Genomic DNA, 16,934 nt, shown 5'->3' with positions numbered 1-16,934 from the left:
TATTATATTATTAACTATTATATTAAATTACAATAATTTTAACACACACACACACACATGTAAAATAACAAACACATTATTATATATTAATATTAAAATATATATGTACATTGTTACATCCGCGGTTTGACCCCGCGATATATCGAAGCGCTCCGCGACTGGCAGACACATTTGCGCCGGGAAATAATAAGATATATTAAGAAAAAAGTTCAAATTAAACTTTAATTAACAATACAAATTATATATATACATATATATTATAATATATTCAAAAACGAAATTAAATAATACGCTCGTGTATTGATATAACAATAGATACTAGTATAATGGGCCAACTAAACGAGCAAGTTGATGGTTCTTAAATAGTTATGTTTATTAAAATTCTTACAACATGGGGGGGGGGGGGGGTATACGTTACGACTGTACGCAGTCTTCCTCAGTACTTATCATTAAACTTAAACTTAAAATTAACATTAAAAACCGATGGTGACAATTGCAATCTTGAGCACTGATGACCTATGAACTATGAATATTGGTTTGATACCTAGTTAGTTCATTGTTGATAGGATCGATAACAGAACATCTCCATGATCTCATGCTGTATGATGAGAGGAGAGGAGCGCGTTCTTGGCACAAATTCGTCGTTAGAATGCGAGAAATTGTTTTTGCAAGTTAAGGAGCGCGTTGGATTCACTGTGTGAGAAAATCAACTCTTAAAATTTGTTTTTTTGTTCACCTTAATAATGAATAATGTCACTTACTCATGTGTCGTCTGTTTGACAAATTGTTCGTGTGAATATAAAACGATTTCTTATTTCATTAGGTGTTTAAACTCTACTGTTTCGTGTGTGTTTATGTATACGAATATTGTTTTAACTTTGTTGATATGTTTATCTAGCTGTTTGTGTATTACATGGTTGATAGTTTTTCAAGGATATCAAAATATGAGTCGCTAAGTAATTCGGTGTCTTTGTTTAAATTTAATCCATTTTTTTGTTCTTTAATATGTAACATCTCAGAGATGAGTCTTTTGTGATAGTTAGTTTCAGTATATAAAATTTTGACCCAATCAAAATTATGTTGTTCTTTATTAATATGTTCCGAAATTACCGAATGTCTTATCGAGTGCAATCTGATATTACTCTTATGTTCTTTTATTCTTGTTTGTAATTGCCTCTTCGTTTGACCTACATAAGAAGCATCGCAATCTTGACAATTAATCCTATATATGACATTAGAATTTGACGGTTTTTGATTTTTATCTTTATGTGTCTTGATGATTTTGTTTAGCTTATTCAAACAGCGGTATCCTACCAGTAGGTTCGTTTTATTTATCGATGAGACAATCATTTCAGAGATTCTATTGATATATGGGATTACAAAAAATTTTTTTGTTTGTTCTTCGTCTGATTTACAGGCTTGTAAAGTTGTATTTTTCGGTATCCTTAATAATGCTTTGTTAGTAACTAAATATCTTAATCTCCGGTTAATCGTATTAAAAATTAAATCAAGAGGGTAGCCATTGTTCAGTAGTATGTTAATGATCATGTCTATGTTTTTAACAAAAAATTGTGGATGTGATAATAATAGACCTCTGTCTATTAAGTTATATATTATTCCTGTTTTATGACAGTGGGGGTGGCTGGAATAGAAGGATAAGACCCTTCCTGAAAAGGTTTCTTTTTGGTACCAGTCTAAATATATGATATTATTAATTCTTTTTATTCTTACATCTAAAAAATTCAGACAATGGTTAACCTCCTGTTCCATCGTAAATTATAACCTGTCGTGGTAGCTATTAAACGCATTAACAATTTGAGAAATATTTTTTGTTGAAGTGGTTAATATTATATCGTCAACATATCGAAAATAAAAAGAGAAGTTTATGTTAAGTGTATTGAAAATAGATTCCTCTAAGTCTTGCATGACTAAATCAGCGATCATGGGTGACAATGGTGATCCCATGGGAGTACCAAAAGTTTGTTTGTAGATTCTGTCGTTAAAAGTAAAATATGTGGATGTTAAAATAAATTTACAGGGTAGTTAAATTAATCGACCACACTAGCCAATGAATTTGTCTAAGCTATGACTTTATCGACCATATGATTGTGGTCTTTATAAAGTACAACTTGAAATTATTAATTACAAATTTTTCTTAAGTGAGAAAAATATTGGTCCGAAAGTCGCTGAATCGGGAATCGAACCCGAGTCTTTCGCTTGCCGGGCGACTGCTCTTACCTCTAAGCTATTCAGACCCTTCGAAACAATATTTTTCTCTTTTTGCTTTTATATAGTTATTTGTAAATAACGCCTTGTATATCCGCCGGCGTATACTAAACAGTTGGAAAATCATCTATACGGGTAGGCTCCATGATTAGGTCCAGGAGCAAATTTAAATATGTTTTTTATTTTTTATATATCGCTAGTAAATTAATCAACAGGGTAGTTAAATTAATCGACCACACTAGCCAATGAAAGACTCGGGTTCGATTCCCGATTCAGCGACTTTCGGACCAATATTTTTCTCACTTAAGAAAAATTTGTAATTAATAATTTCAAGTTGTACTTTATAAAGACCACAATCATATGGTCGATAAAGTCATAGCTTAGACAAATTCATTGGCTAGTGTGGTCGATTAATTTAACTACCCTGTTGATTAATTTACTAGCGATATATAAAAAATAAAAAACATATTTAAAATAAATTTGATAGCTTGTATAAAAATGTTTTGTGGTAATTTAGTGCCTGTTGAGACATGTCTCCATCTGTTGTTTATACTGTCTATTGCAAGACTCAGAGGTACGTTAGTAAAAATATATATTATAATATATATTATAAATATATATTATAATTTAAATTATATATATTATTTCCCGGCGCGAGTGTGTGAGTGCGAGTGTCGTATCGCGGGGTCAAGCCGCGGATGTAACAAAATGTACATATATATTTTAATATTAATATATGATAATGTGTTTGTTATTTTATATGTGTGTGTGTGTGTGTATAAATATATAAATTAACTATATCTTTCTCTTTATTAAGCTATAATATATGTTTCTCTCTGTTTTATAGATATAAATGGTCTGCGCGTAGAAATGAGACGCGAGACCAAACACGTAAAGGAAATAGAGAAAGAGGAGGAATGGGAAGCAGAGGAGGAAGAGGAATGAGAAGAGGAGGAAGAGGAATGAGAAGAGGAGGAGTAGGAAGAGGAAGAGGCCGCGGAACAATCATTTTTAATTATAATTTTTAATTATTTTTTTAAAAATATTTTATCCTAATCATAATTAAAAAAATTTGTTTGAGTTTAAAGTTTTTTTAAATAACATAATATATTAAAATATAATAAAAGTATATAAATAATAATGCCATTAAGTAACTTTATAAAAGTATCATTAAAATTGAATAAATTTATTAAAATTTAATAAAAGTCTAATTTTATTTTATATTATAATATTATAATATTTAAAAGACTGATTATTTTAGTTATTTTATTTTATTATTTCATTGCACTTTATATTATTTTATTTTAAATATGTATTGTAAAATGTTATTTTTACAAATATATATAATAAAAATGTGATTTTTTAAATTAAACAATTTGTTTTATATATATAAATACATAAAACAACCCAGCGGACTTCCGGTTTCGGCGCGAGGAGAGTGACACGCGGTAGAAAGTGTCGGAGCAAAGTAATAAGAGAAAAAGTGTACGCTAGCAGAAAGGAGAAATAGAAGGGCAGTTAAGACGGGGTAAAAAGGCAGAAGAAAAGAGAGAGATAATAGCAGAGAGAAACTGAGAGAAGGAAAAGGAGTAATCGGCGAGAGAAAGAGACGAAGGATTGAGGTTAGAAAGAAGACAGGAGACTAGGGGCAAGCGGGCGGAAAGAAGGAGAGCGGCGAGTGTAGAAGGAGACAAGATAGATGGCGCTAAAAGGCAGACCATTGGGTAGCAAGAATAAGAAGAAGGACACCACACCTACACTCGAAGAAATGTTGAAGGAAGACAAAGGAGAGAGGAGCAGAGTGGACAAGACAGAGGAGAAAGAAAAAGAAAACTCAGTACAAGAACTAATGCGAGCTCTAAAAGAAGAATGGCTAAACATGTTTAGAGAGGAAATAGGCAACTTAAGAAAAGAAATGAAGGAAGAAAGAAAGGAGTGGGAACAGATAATCAAAAAGGAAAGAGAGGAATGGAGAAAGGATAAAGAGAAGAGAGAGTGGAGAAATTAGAATGGGAAAAAGAAAGAAGAGACAGAGAAGAGAGGAGGAAGAACATAATAATTAAAGGGATCGAGTTCGAAGAGAAAGATCTGAAAAAGGAGACAGAGAAGTTCCTGACGGACAAACTAAAGGTAGATATAAAAATCAAGAGTGCACAAGTTAGACAAAGGAAGAGGAAGAAACGGAAAGAAGATAATATTAGTGAAACTGGAGGAATGGGAAGAAAAGAAGAAGATAATGGAGAAGAAGAAAGAACTAGGAAGAAGGAATTTATATAGAAGATGATTTAACCTGGAAAGAGAGAGAAGTACAGAAGAGACTGAGGGAACTGGCTTATGAACACAGGAAAAACGGAATAGCGGCAAGAGCGGGATACTTCAAGCTATGGCTGAATGGAAAGTGGCATCGATGGGATGAGAGAGGAGGAGGTTTGCAAGAGGAGGAGGGGAGGAGAATCTGAGAGGCGCGGCGGGGATGGTGTAAGAAGATAGTGTAAGAAGAAAGAAGAAGGATAGAGAGCTAGAGGGCCTAAGGATCTGCTTTTGGAATGTTGCAGGATTAAACAGCAAATGTGAAGAAGTATGGAAGTACGTGGAAGGATTTGACATGATAGGACTAACAGAAACTTGGCTGGAGGAGAAAGGTTGGGAGAAATTAGTGAAAGGACTGTCGGAAAAGTTCACTTGGACATATGTGCCAGCTTCGAGGGAACACAGGAAAGGAAGAGCGAAAGGAGGGTTGGTAGTAGCGACTAATAAAGGGCTAGAAATACTGAAGCAAGAGAACTACGGAGAAGGAATATTAGAGAGTCAGATATTATACAATAAAAAGAAATGGAGAGTAATAACTGTATACTGCAGAGAGATAAAAGAGGTATTTGAGATCCTAGAGGGGAAGATAGAGGAGACAGGAGAAGAGAGTTTAATCATAGGAGGAGACTTCAACGCAAGGACAGGTGAAGAAGGCGGACCGATAAAGGATGATGAAGATGGATTAAGCAGAAGAAGATCAAAGGATAAGATAATAAACAAGGAAGGAAGAGAGATGCTAGCAAGAACAGAAGAAAAGGGGTGGGCGATATTGAACGGAAGCAGAGGAGAAGAAAGCGAATTCTGGACATATGTAGGAGAAAAAGGAGCGTCGGTAATTGATTATGTGGTAGTAAATGAGAGAGCAGAAGAAGATATCCAAGAAATGAAAATCGGAGACAGAACAGAATCGGATCATCTACCGATAGAAGTGAAAATACAAGGGCCAATAATAGAAGGAAGAGAAGGAGAGAGGAAGAAAGAAGAAATCGTCAAAAGGGATTGGACAAAAGAAGGGATAGAGCACTACCAGAGAGAGATCGAAGGCTGGAAACACAGAGAAACTGGCAAAGAAGAACTATGGCAGGAGATAAGAGATAAGGTTGAGAGGTCAACGAAGAAAGTAAAGGTGAAGATAGGAAGAACATTAGGAAGGAAGAAATGGCACAGCGCAGAGTGGAGAGATAGGAAGAGAGGACTAAGAAAGGAATTGAGAAAATGGAGAAAAGGAAAATTGACAAAGGAAGAATACATAAAGAGGAGAAAGGAGTATAGAACGTGGTGTGAGGAAGAGAGAAAAAGAAAGGAGAAAGAAGAAGAAGAAAAGATAGAAAAAATAAAGACAGAATCGGAAGCCTGGAAATATATAAATAAATTCAGAAAGAAGAAGAACGATATGGGAAAGGCAATCGGAAAAGAGGAATGGAAAACACATTTTATGGACATGCTAGAAGGGACAGAAAAGAAGGAAAAAGAAGAAGAAAGAAAACAAGAAGAAGGAGGAGAAGAAGAGGAGGAGGAGAGAAGAGGAAGTAAACGGGAGATAGATGAAGAAGAAGTAAAATCACAAGTAAGGAGATTAAAGAAAGGGAAAGCAGCAGGAGAAGATGGGATCAACAATGAGGCATGGTTATTTATGAAGAGAGAAATAGAAGAGCCATTAAATAAAGTTATGAAGAAGGTATGGGAAGAAAAGAGCATTTCGGAAGGATGGAAGAAAGGAGTTATATTTCCAATATTTAAGAAAGACGACACGAAGAAAGTTAAAAATTACAGAGGTGTCACACTGCTGGACACAAGCTACAAAATATATGCAAGCATATTAAACGAAAGGCTGAAAGAAGAAATGAAAAACAAGTATGAAGAGACACAGTTTGGATTTAGGAAAGGAAGAGGAACCAGCGATGCTATTTATCTGCTAAATTACATAATCCACAAAAAGTTGAGAAAACCAAGAGAGAAAGTGTTCGCGCTTTTCGCGGATCTCAAGTCAGCGTTCGACAAAGTAGATAGAGAAATTCTAATAGAGAGGATGAAGAAAATAGGAATAAGCAAAAGACTAAGAAGCAGGATAGCTGAAATTTACAAAGAAACGAAAAACACAATAAGAATAGGCAAGGAGGAGAGCGAGTGTTTTTGGACAAAGGAGTTAGGCAGGGATGCCCTATGAGCCCGACGCTGTTCAATATATATATTGGAGACCTGGAAGAAGAGATGAGAAGAAGATAGACCGGAGGGATAAGAATAAACAGAGAGAAAGCTTGGACGATATCATATGCAGATGACATAGTCCTGCTGGCGGAGACAGAAGGGGAGCTGAAAGAAATGATAAAAAGATTTAAAAAATATATAGGAAAGAAGAAACTATCGTTGAGTACGGAAAAATCGAAAGTACTAGTATTCGAAAAAGGAGGAGGAAGAAGAAGAAAAAGAAACTGGTTATGGGGAGACGACAAGATTGAGGAAGTAAAAGAGATAAATTACCTAGGATATATGTTACAGAAAAATGGAGGACCGGAGAAACAGTTAAGAGAAGGATTTAGGAAAGCGATGGTGGCAATGAAGAACACATGGAGAAAGAATTTTTAATAGGGATTTCAGAAGAAAGATGAAAATGTTTAGAGCGTTAGTAAATAGCGCGGCACTTTATGGAGCGGAAATATGGGGATGGTACAGAGACGAAAGGATGGATAGAATACAGAGGAAGTACGTAAAGTGGATCTTGGGACTGGAAAGAGTGACACCTAATCACATCCTAGAGGAAGAATGCAGAATAGAAAACATAAGTTTAAGAGGCATAAAAAGGGCTGTAAAGTACGAGGAAAAGGTTAGAAATTCGGATAAAAAGATAATCAAGGATTGTATGTTGGAAATGGACAAAAGGACGGAGGAGACAGAGGTCAGCAAATGGGAAAGAAGGAGAAGAGAAACACTGGAATGAGCCGGAACAAATGAAAGAGGATTGAAGAAATTAAGAGAGGAGGAGAGTGGAAAGGCGGCGGATGAGAGGATAGGAAGAGGAGTTATAAGAAGAATAGAAGAAGAGAGAACAAGCAAGATAGAAAACTCGAAGTACAATAGTTTATACAAAGAAATCAAGGGGGACACAATTCCAAAGTACCTAGAGGACAGAAAGCAAGAAACAGAAGCTTAAGACCAGGAAGAGAGGATGTGCAGGATATGCGGTGAAAAGGAGGAGAAAATGGAGCACGTCTTATACGAATGCTTAGAAACAATAGGAGTAAGACAAAATATATTTGACGAGGAAGGAAAGGAACTAGAACAGATGAAAGAAATAGTAGGAAGGAGAAAAGAAGCAGAGAGTCGCAGAGAAGAAGATGCAAGGAGGGAAGAATAGTAAAAGATAAAGAGACGAGATAAGAATATAACAGAGACAGAGATAAAGATTGAATAGATGGTATCATACTAGGTTGAAGTAGATAACATTAGAAAGTAGATAATATTATAAAGTTATAGTTATAGTTTTGAGATTATACCAAAGAATGTACCAAATGATTTATACCAAAGAATTGTAACAGATGTAAAAGATGATGTAAAACGGAAGCCATCCTAAGCCGCAAGGCAAGGATTAATAAAAAAAAAATACATAAAACAACCCAGTAAACACCAAGTAAAAGCCAATGTCCACGATGCTAGAAATCGGTCCGAGTTCTCGGACCGAGAAGTTTGTAGCCAAATTAACTTGCAGCTTTTACGGAAAAGCGGCTATTTTATTGGCTACAAACTTCTCGGTCCGAGAACTTGGATCGATTTCTAGCATCGTGGACATTGGCCTTAACAATTATATAACTGTTACTTGGTATTTGCTGGGAAATTACTTTCTTTCTAAAATCACATTTTTATATTTGTAAAAACATTGTACAATACATATCAAAATAAAATAATATAAAGTGTAATAAAATAATAAAATTAAATAACGAAAATATAATAATGTATATATTATATATATATAATATTACATACACATACACATCTCACACACAATAATCTTAAAGTGTCAATTGTTAGCTACTCATATAGAGCATTTCCAGGAGACGCCACGTGGAGGCCAACTGACACATAACTCGGAATTGTTTAAAATATAAACATATTTGCTAATAAAAAATGTAAAAATGTAAATATCTTGCATCTAAAATTAATATATAAAAAAAATAAAAAATTATGTTTCAATTTTAAAAAATTCCGAGTTAACTGTCTCCCTTTTTATTCGATCCGCCCTAAGGCCGCGAATTTTTACATATTTTTTACTCGTTCCGCATTAAATGCCGCGAGTAAATGTAAAATAAGTCAGATCGTACCGCTCGAAGAGCCGCGATCATTTTTCTCGTTCCGCATTAAATGCCGCGAGTAAATGTAAAATAAGTCAGATCGTACCGCTCGAAGAGCCGCGATCTTTTTATTATAATAAATAGTTACAAAAATGATTTTACATACTTTGCACGTTAAATAGTTTTTGTAAAAGTTTATATTGAAAGCGATTTTTTTAGAGACTAATAATATAAAAATAATCAAGGAAATGCTTTCGTGCTTTTGTGTAAGTTATAATATTTTTAAGTTACGTTCTACATGTTACTTATTTTATTTTCTTTATTTTACTTTAATCTATTTACAAAACTATTTATTTGACAAGTTTTTTACTTTTCTTTTTTTATTGATTGTCTTTGCAGCACGATTATTATATCGTGTACGCGAATATATTTTAACAGTAAACAAAAATTTTAACGCTTGTATGCGATGATTGTATAACACTTATCATTTGTGTCAAACCATCCAGCATGCGTTTTATTCGTTGCATATATACCTTCATTTGCAATCTTTTCAAGGACCTGTGTGGATGCCCAATTATGTTGCCATGTACGATTAAAGCTTATCAATTGTGTTTTTATTACATCTGTAAAGAGACTTGTTGGTCGAGCTAATTTTGTAACTGTCGGAGCATCCTCGTCTTCATTGGGATATTCACGATACTCGATGTATTTTTCATTTGGCGTTGCGTCTTCCATTGGCGTTTTCAACATTGTAGCACGACAATTTTGACGCGTCTTTCGCTTGCCGGGCGACTGCTCTTACCACTAAGCTATTCAGACCCTTTCGATCCTATATTTTTCATTTGCCTTATAGTGGATGTTAGTAAATAGCGCCATGAATTAGGCCGAGACGCAAATCTAAATTAAGAAATATTTTTATCGGCTCTCAGTATTTAATAACTAAATGTGATTCTTAAATTCGGCCTAAGAGCCAAGCACGAAAATTAATTCTAATTTTTCGGAACGGTATCTCTTGGTTTGAGATTACTAAGTTCCATCAAATTAATAATCCTCGAATTTTTACAACGGGAAAATAGGCGAGAAAAATATAGGTCCGAAAAGTCGTTTATTTATTTTATCCGGAAACTTTGACCATCCTGAAGACCATTGCACAAAGTTTAATAATAGATCTTCAATGTCAGGATTTTTTCTTGATAATGGCCGTTTTCCATTGAATCTGATTTTAAGACTATATGAGTTGCAAGCATCAATTACGTTGTTCATATGCTCTGCAAAATCAGGTGTTGCTTTCCATGTGTAAGGATGTTGATTGAAGCACGACTTGGGAATTAGGACCGGAAAGGAAGGGCTCAAGGGATTTCACTCTTAATAGTAAGAACACGTGGTTCAATGCAAACGTTGTATTTCAGAGGTTCTTTCTTCGCCTGACTTCTACAAAAGACTGCGAGCGTCTTCTTCGCTCTCGCACGCCCCGTGAGTGGTCTTGCCTTAGATGCGTAATCTTTGATAAATTTCCTGAAATAGTTCGTGAGTCCTAGAAACCTTTGAATGTCCAAAATTCTCTTGGGCGTTGGAAATTTTTGTACCGCTTCGATGTGACGGTTACTTAAGGTAATACCCTCAGGGGAAACTATATAGCCTAGATACTCTATTGATTTTCTTAAGAAAAGACACTTAGAATAATTGAGGTGAAAGTCAAACTGTTTGAGCAGCAACATTACTTGTTTCAATACCGTGAGGTTATCTTCGACCGTGAAAGACGGTATTAAGATATCGTCAATGTATACTATAATCTTGTCCTCCCTTATTAGTGGATGTAATATCTGCACGAGTCTCCTCTGGAATTCTGCGGGCGCCTCGCAAAATCTAAAGGGAAGTCTTAAGTATTCAAACTGGCCATCCGGTGTGGCGAAAGAGAAATATTTGGTATAATCCGGGTGAATTTTTATGTTGTGAAATCCATCTTTAAGATCTAGCAAAGAAAACACAGATTTGCTGCTCAAGCGAGAGAGACATTCCTCAATCAGAGGAAAGGGATACCTCTGTTTTAATACTCGACTGTTAAGAGGTCTTAGGTCAACACATAGCCGCAAAGATCCGTTCTTTTTGCGGACCGGTACTATCCTAGCGCAGTAAGGTGAGGAGCTGTATTTTATAATGTTTCTTTTTAAAAGGTCGTCCGTAATCTCCCTTACTTGCATATGTTCCGTCCAGGCAAATTTTCTTGGCAAATATGAATAAACGGATTCATCTTTTAAAGCTACTTTAATGTTATATTCATCTGGGGGTGGCGTAACCTCAATGCTTTCTACTTCCTGGATGACAGAAATTAATTTTTGTTTGCCGATCGGATCAAAATCAGTTTGAAAAAATTCAAGTGAAATTAAATTATACACAGAAGGTTCAACTACTTCGGTAGATGCTATTTGTGAAAAAAGATCAACACGTAGTTTTGTCTCATCCTCGGCTGGAATAATTGTAAAAGAAATTTTATGACTACGTAAGAAGTCTCTGCCAATAATTAAATTAATTGAAGTTAAATTATTCTGCAAAATTAAAAACTTAATTCCTGCCTGAAAATCCGGTAAAGCTGCTAAAACAATTTCTGTACTAATCGCGCCAGAAGTAGGAATAGTCGTGTTATTTAACGCCTTATATGTAAGATCTGCAAAGTTTAACTGATTAGAATCCATTGAAAAAAAATCGCGTAACGTAGAAGGGCAAATAAATGAGACCGGACTACCCGTATCAAGCAACGCGGTTAAGTTGCACTGTAAATTATTTAACCTTACTACCTTTAAAACGGTATCATCAGTGATTATTCGCATGGTAGGTTCCATTCGAGCAACTTGAGAGACCGCATCCACTGGCCGTTCTGTTACCTGGGCGACAAGGGGGATTGAATCCGGTTTTTGCTCCGTTACCGCGGCGACAGGCGATGGGGACGGCTTAACAGATGTCCTCTGTTGCTCCTTTCTCTTTAGTTTCATACAATCTTCCCTGATGTGTCCTTTATTGCGACAATAAACGCAAAAAGCATGCTGTTTCTGATGCTCGGTTTTACTGCCAGAGTCTCCTTCCTTAGACTTATGATTCTTCTGAGTAATGTTCTTGGGCTTGTCATTCTTGATATATGCTGTTGCATTTTTCCTTGACGTATCGCAAATTGTTAGACGGTACATCTCGTCTAGGAACTGGTCGACAGATTCTGTATGAATCGTGGCAGCAGCTGATTTAATGGAAAGGTTATTTATCCCATTAATCAGGAGGTGAATGGAATCTTCATCGTTGAGTTTAAGCGGTTGCATAATGGCTAGTTTATCCATTGCATATTCTTGGAAGGATTCTGCAGCGTAGTTCCATCTTCTCCCTTCGACCTTTTGCATGACAACATTAAATAGGATTCGTCTTTTAAATCTTCGTGTGATGGCAGTCTTGAAAGCATCCCATGATTGATTGACGTCACCTGGACTGAGGTCCAACCAATGACGTGCCACTTTATTTAGTTTTGAAGTGGCAGCTGTCAACCTGATCATGGATGCGAGGTTGTGGTTCGCATCTTGTTCGCCGGCCGCGCACAAAGACAAGATGGCGGTGTCTATATATGTTTTTTTTTTTTTTTTTTTTTAGAAGATGTCTATGGGCACTGGTATTTCAGCTATCACTCGCGACGGAAAAATCTCGACAGCCTCTTGGCCACGCGAGAACCGTAAGCGTGTGCCCGTACAGGATAATCGCGTATAAAACTACGGCAATAGAGCTCGTATGACGCTATTTCGTCACCGATTGCAAACGGGAAAGACGGGTATAACAACGACCCGACGATAATAATTCTTCGTCAGTATGTTGCAATGCCCGTGGCCGTTGCTATTCTTGTCACTACTAAGAGTGACGGGATATCCCACTTCTGAAGCTGTAAGGATGTTGATTGAAGCACGACTTGGAAATTAGGACCGGAAAGGAAGGGCTCAAGGGATTTCACTCTTAATAGTAAGAACACGTGGTTCAATGCAAACGTTGTATTTCAAAGGTTCTTTCTTCGTCTGATTTCTACAAAAGACTGCGAGCGTCTTCTTCGCTCTCGCACGCCCCGCTTCGTTTCCGCCGCTGCGGCCAATCAGAGCGCGCCTATTCCCACGCAAGCGTCGACGATATGCGCACGAAACTCCGAGGTGCGCACGCAAGCACCGAAAACTCTAGGGTTAGGGTAACTTTACCCTTACACATGTATTTGAATGTAATTCTTTTTCGTCACCAGCTAATTTAATTGCAGCTACGAATCTATGGCTGAATAATTGAAACGCTCTTTTTACATTTATCGCTTCAAAACAATTCGGACGAATATGTGCCTGTGTAATATGGGACAATAAATTTGAGCCTCCTTTTGTCGCATTATCGATGCACCAGGTCTTTACAAAATTAGAATATGATGCAATTATTTCTCCTTTGCAATATATCTTGTCATGCGTTCTAAGGAAATTCGCTAGTCTTTTGACTAAGTGCGGAAAATCATATGAAGCATAATATTTTTTATCATTGTACATGAAATACGGGTTTTGTTCATCTACGCCTAATTGATTATAAGCGGCTTGATTATTTGTACCTTGATCACATGTTACGAGTTTTACATCTGCGCCCGTTTCATTCAGTTTATCTAGGCATATCTCAACTAAATGAATTATTTCATCTGATCTCATACATTTGCCTGGGAGAAAATACGCCAATGGTTGTCGCCATGAACGTGCATTCAAACTATCAAGGCAAAAGACAAAGACGCACTTGGTTCTTTCTGCTTTTCTGCCCAGAGGTCCCAAATCAACGAGACCTTCTATCTCATCTAATTTCGAAGAATATTCTTCATAGCTTTTTATGGACATCTCATCCCATTTCAGGGCACATATTTTTTCTTCTTCAGGAATTTGTGCAATTTTTTCTTTTAATTTTTTAAATATAACATCACAAAATCCTGGTTTTATATTGTATTCTTCTATCCATCTTCTAATTGTTCTCTGCCCGGGAAAATTGCAACCTGCTTTCTTTAAACGGCAAAATGCTGATGCTGAATAATAATATAATTGCTTGGAAAGCATTTTCTCTTCCTCAGTGTATTGTGTACGTATGCAGTTGTAAATGTATCATGGTTTTTGCTACAGGATGCAATTCTTGTTTATTTACTAAATCCTTTAGTATTTTTTTCTTCTGTTTTTTCTTGTTTGATTCTTTACACGTTTGTGCCATACGTAGCTGATATTTTAAGTGCTTAATTTTTTTACGTAAATTTAAATTCTCTATTCTCAATGCTTTGATTATTGTTTTTGAATTCTTTTTTTCATTCTTATTTTTTTGAGTGCTATTATCTGTACATTTAACATTTTGATGTTTAGGAGGCTCCAGATGCATCCATTCCATTATGTCTTCCTCTTCCGCAGACATTTCAAAATTTAAAATTGCAGGTTTGTATGTCCGTAGAGTACACTCTTCTAATATGTTTTCTTTGTTAGGTGGAAGTACTGTTGCAGTACGTCTTTTCATTTTTTCCATTTCAATATTTTGTTCACATAGAGAAATTTGTTCTTCTAATATCATATTTTCATTATTAGGACATTGCATTTCTTCTACTTCAATACTTTGTTCGTTTACGGATGAGCCAGCGCTGTTATACGCAACTGGTATAGTATTTCGCGTCAATCGTATTTTTGTTTCGTTTGTGAATGACGTTACAAGGAAATGGTCTTCACACAAGCCCAATTGTCTAAGAGTATTGGCAGACAATTTTTGCAAATTAGTATTTCCTGTAATAGAAATATTACAAAGTAAATGAAAATTAGATTACGTATACTTGAAGTTCACATATATGTATATAGTAATTGAATAGTAAATCAAATGTTAAACCCTAATGAAAAATAATTTCAAAATAATCTACAAAATTTTAGGAATTTTTCATAATTTAAATTTATAAAGAATTAATAAAAATATCAGATTTATAGAGATTTTTAAATATTTTTTATAAAATAATATGGAATGAGAAATCTCAGAATATATTTAACATTTTATATATATGAAAAATTCTTATAAAATTCATTTACAATAAAAATATAAAATATCTCCATATTATGTAGGGAGGACATCACCGATTTCGTTCAATTCTAAATGTGTTGTAATATTAACCGCCTATATAATACTAAATTAATACTAATATTACATTCATACTACATACATTTCATACTATATACTAAATTTATACTAATTTTACATACTATCTTTGTTCGATATTCAGTGAAAAATAAAAATAGATTGATGTTTGCGATAATTTATACAGTTAAAATAAAATGCATGAGAAATTTGCATCGAAAATTTTTGTGCGCCTTATGTACCAAGCACGCGGATGAATTTGACAGATAGTATGCGTGGTGTAGTGAATAAGGTGGTGGGTTAGTATGCTGCATGTTGTGCGTTCAAATCCTATTTTTTCCAACTTTTTTTTTCACGTAAATTTTTACAAAATATCCATTTAACGATAAATAAACGCATATGGAATAAAAAATTATTTTATTATTAAATTTAATATTAATAAATTAATACTAAATTAATACTTTAATTTAAATTTAATTCTTTATATTTCATTCACATATTTAAACATCTGCTATTATACGAATAATATTGATTCACAATAAAAAAAAAAATTTTTTTAATTCTGCTTTATTTTTCTATTCAAAATTATCTTCGGAAGCCTCTTTGGAAATTGCACATATTTAGAATGATAAATTATTATCTAGTATTAATTTATTAATATTAAATTTAATAATAAAATAATAATTTTTTAGTCCATATGCGTTCATTTATTGTTAAATGGATATTTTGTAAAAATTTTTGTGAAAATAGTTGGAAAAAATAGAATTTAAACGCAAAACATGTAGCATTCTAACTTGTCACCTTATTTACTACACCACACATACTATCTATCACTCATCCGCGTGCTCAAGGTGCACGAAAATTTTCGATGCAAATTTCTCATAAATTTGATTTTAACGGCACAAATTAACGTAAACGTAATTCTATCTTTATTTTCCATTAGATATCGAACAAAGATATAAGATGAGACACGTGCTGATTTTCGTTAATACACCATTCTATCATTGATATCTAATGGAAACTAAAGATATTCTTGTATCGCTAAATGAAATGCATTAAAAAACAGAGCAGAAAAATAAAAGCTGATAAATTGAATTTTTATATTGATATATATGTAGAAATTTTTATAGAAATTATAAAAATTTTTATGAAATATTTTGAGATTAATATTTGCAGGGAATTTGCACTCATTTAGAAAGCACAAATCTTAAAGAAAAATTTAATAGAATAGCTTTTTCTAAATATTATATTTACGTTATTACATTAATAACATTAATAATTACTAATACTTAAAGTAATTTTCATCGCCTTTTGCGGATGCATGTTCGTGAACCATGTATCTTTCGATGTGATATAATTAAGATAATTTAAACATAACACATAATTAATGCACAGAGACCTACCTGTATTGCGTATCCATATATTGCATCTTGCGTCTTTTTGCATTGGGAATCTAAATAGCCTCTTCCCATTCGATTTTCCATTCTCGCAGTCTTTATACATACACTTACTGAAATTTACGGGATACTGACTCGACATATTTGTAATGCGATGCAGAAAGAAATTACAGAAAAAAAAAATGAAAAATATAGAACTTAAAAATAATAAATAAAAAAGAAGGAATACAATACGTAAAAGCTATAGGAAAAAGAGAAATGAATCGATACGATAGAAAATACATACGTATAAATACACACGTATAAATATACACGTATAAATATACGCACACGCGATATTTAAAACTAAATCGTATCAGATAACACGTATTGCAAAATAATAGATCACGATATCTCACAGAAGCACCGCAAAACCAAACGTTACTCAGTACAGTACGTACAGGTACAGATCGTCGCGCTGACTAAATCGATATGCCAAGATTGCCAAGTAGCGCTGTTGCGCTTTTATTTTGTTTCAGCTGAGTACAACAACGCTCATATATCTATATAACTTATCAAGAACTTTAAACGCATTATTGCTTTA

This window comes from Prenolepis imparis, unplaced genomic scaffold (assembly GCF_030444845.1).
Source record: "Prenolepis imparis isolate NDT839.2.m4 unplaced genomic scaffold, iyPreImpa1.0 SCAF_9, whole genome shotgun sequence".
Taxonomy (NCBI): Eukaryota; Metazoa; Arthropoda; class Insecta; order Hymenoptera; family Formicidae; genus Prenolepis; species Prenolepis imparis.
The sequence above is the reverse complement of the archived record's forward strand: the minus strand, read 5'-3'. Positions refer to the sequence as shown.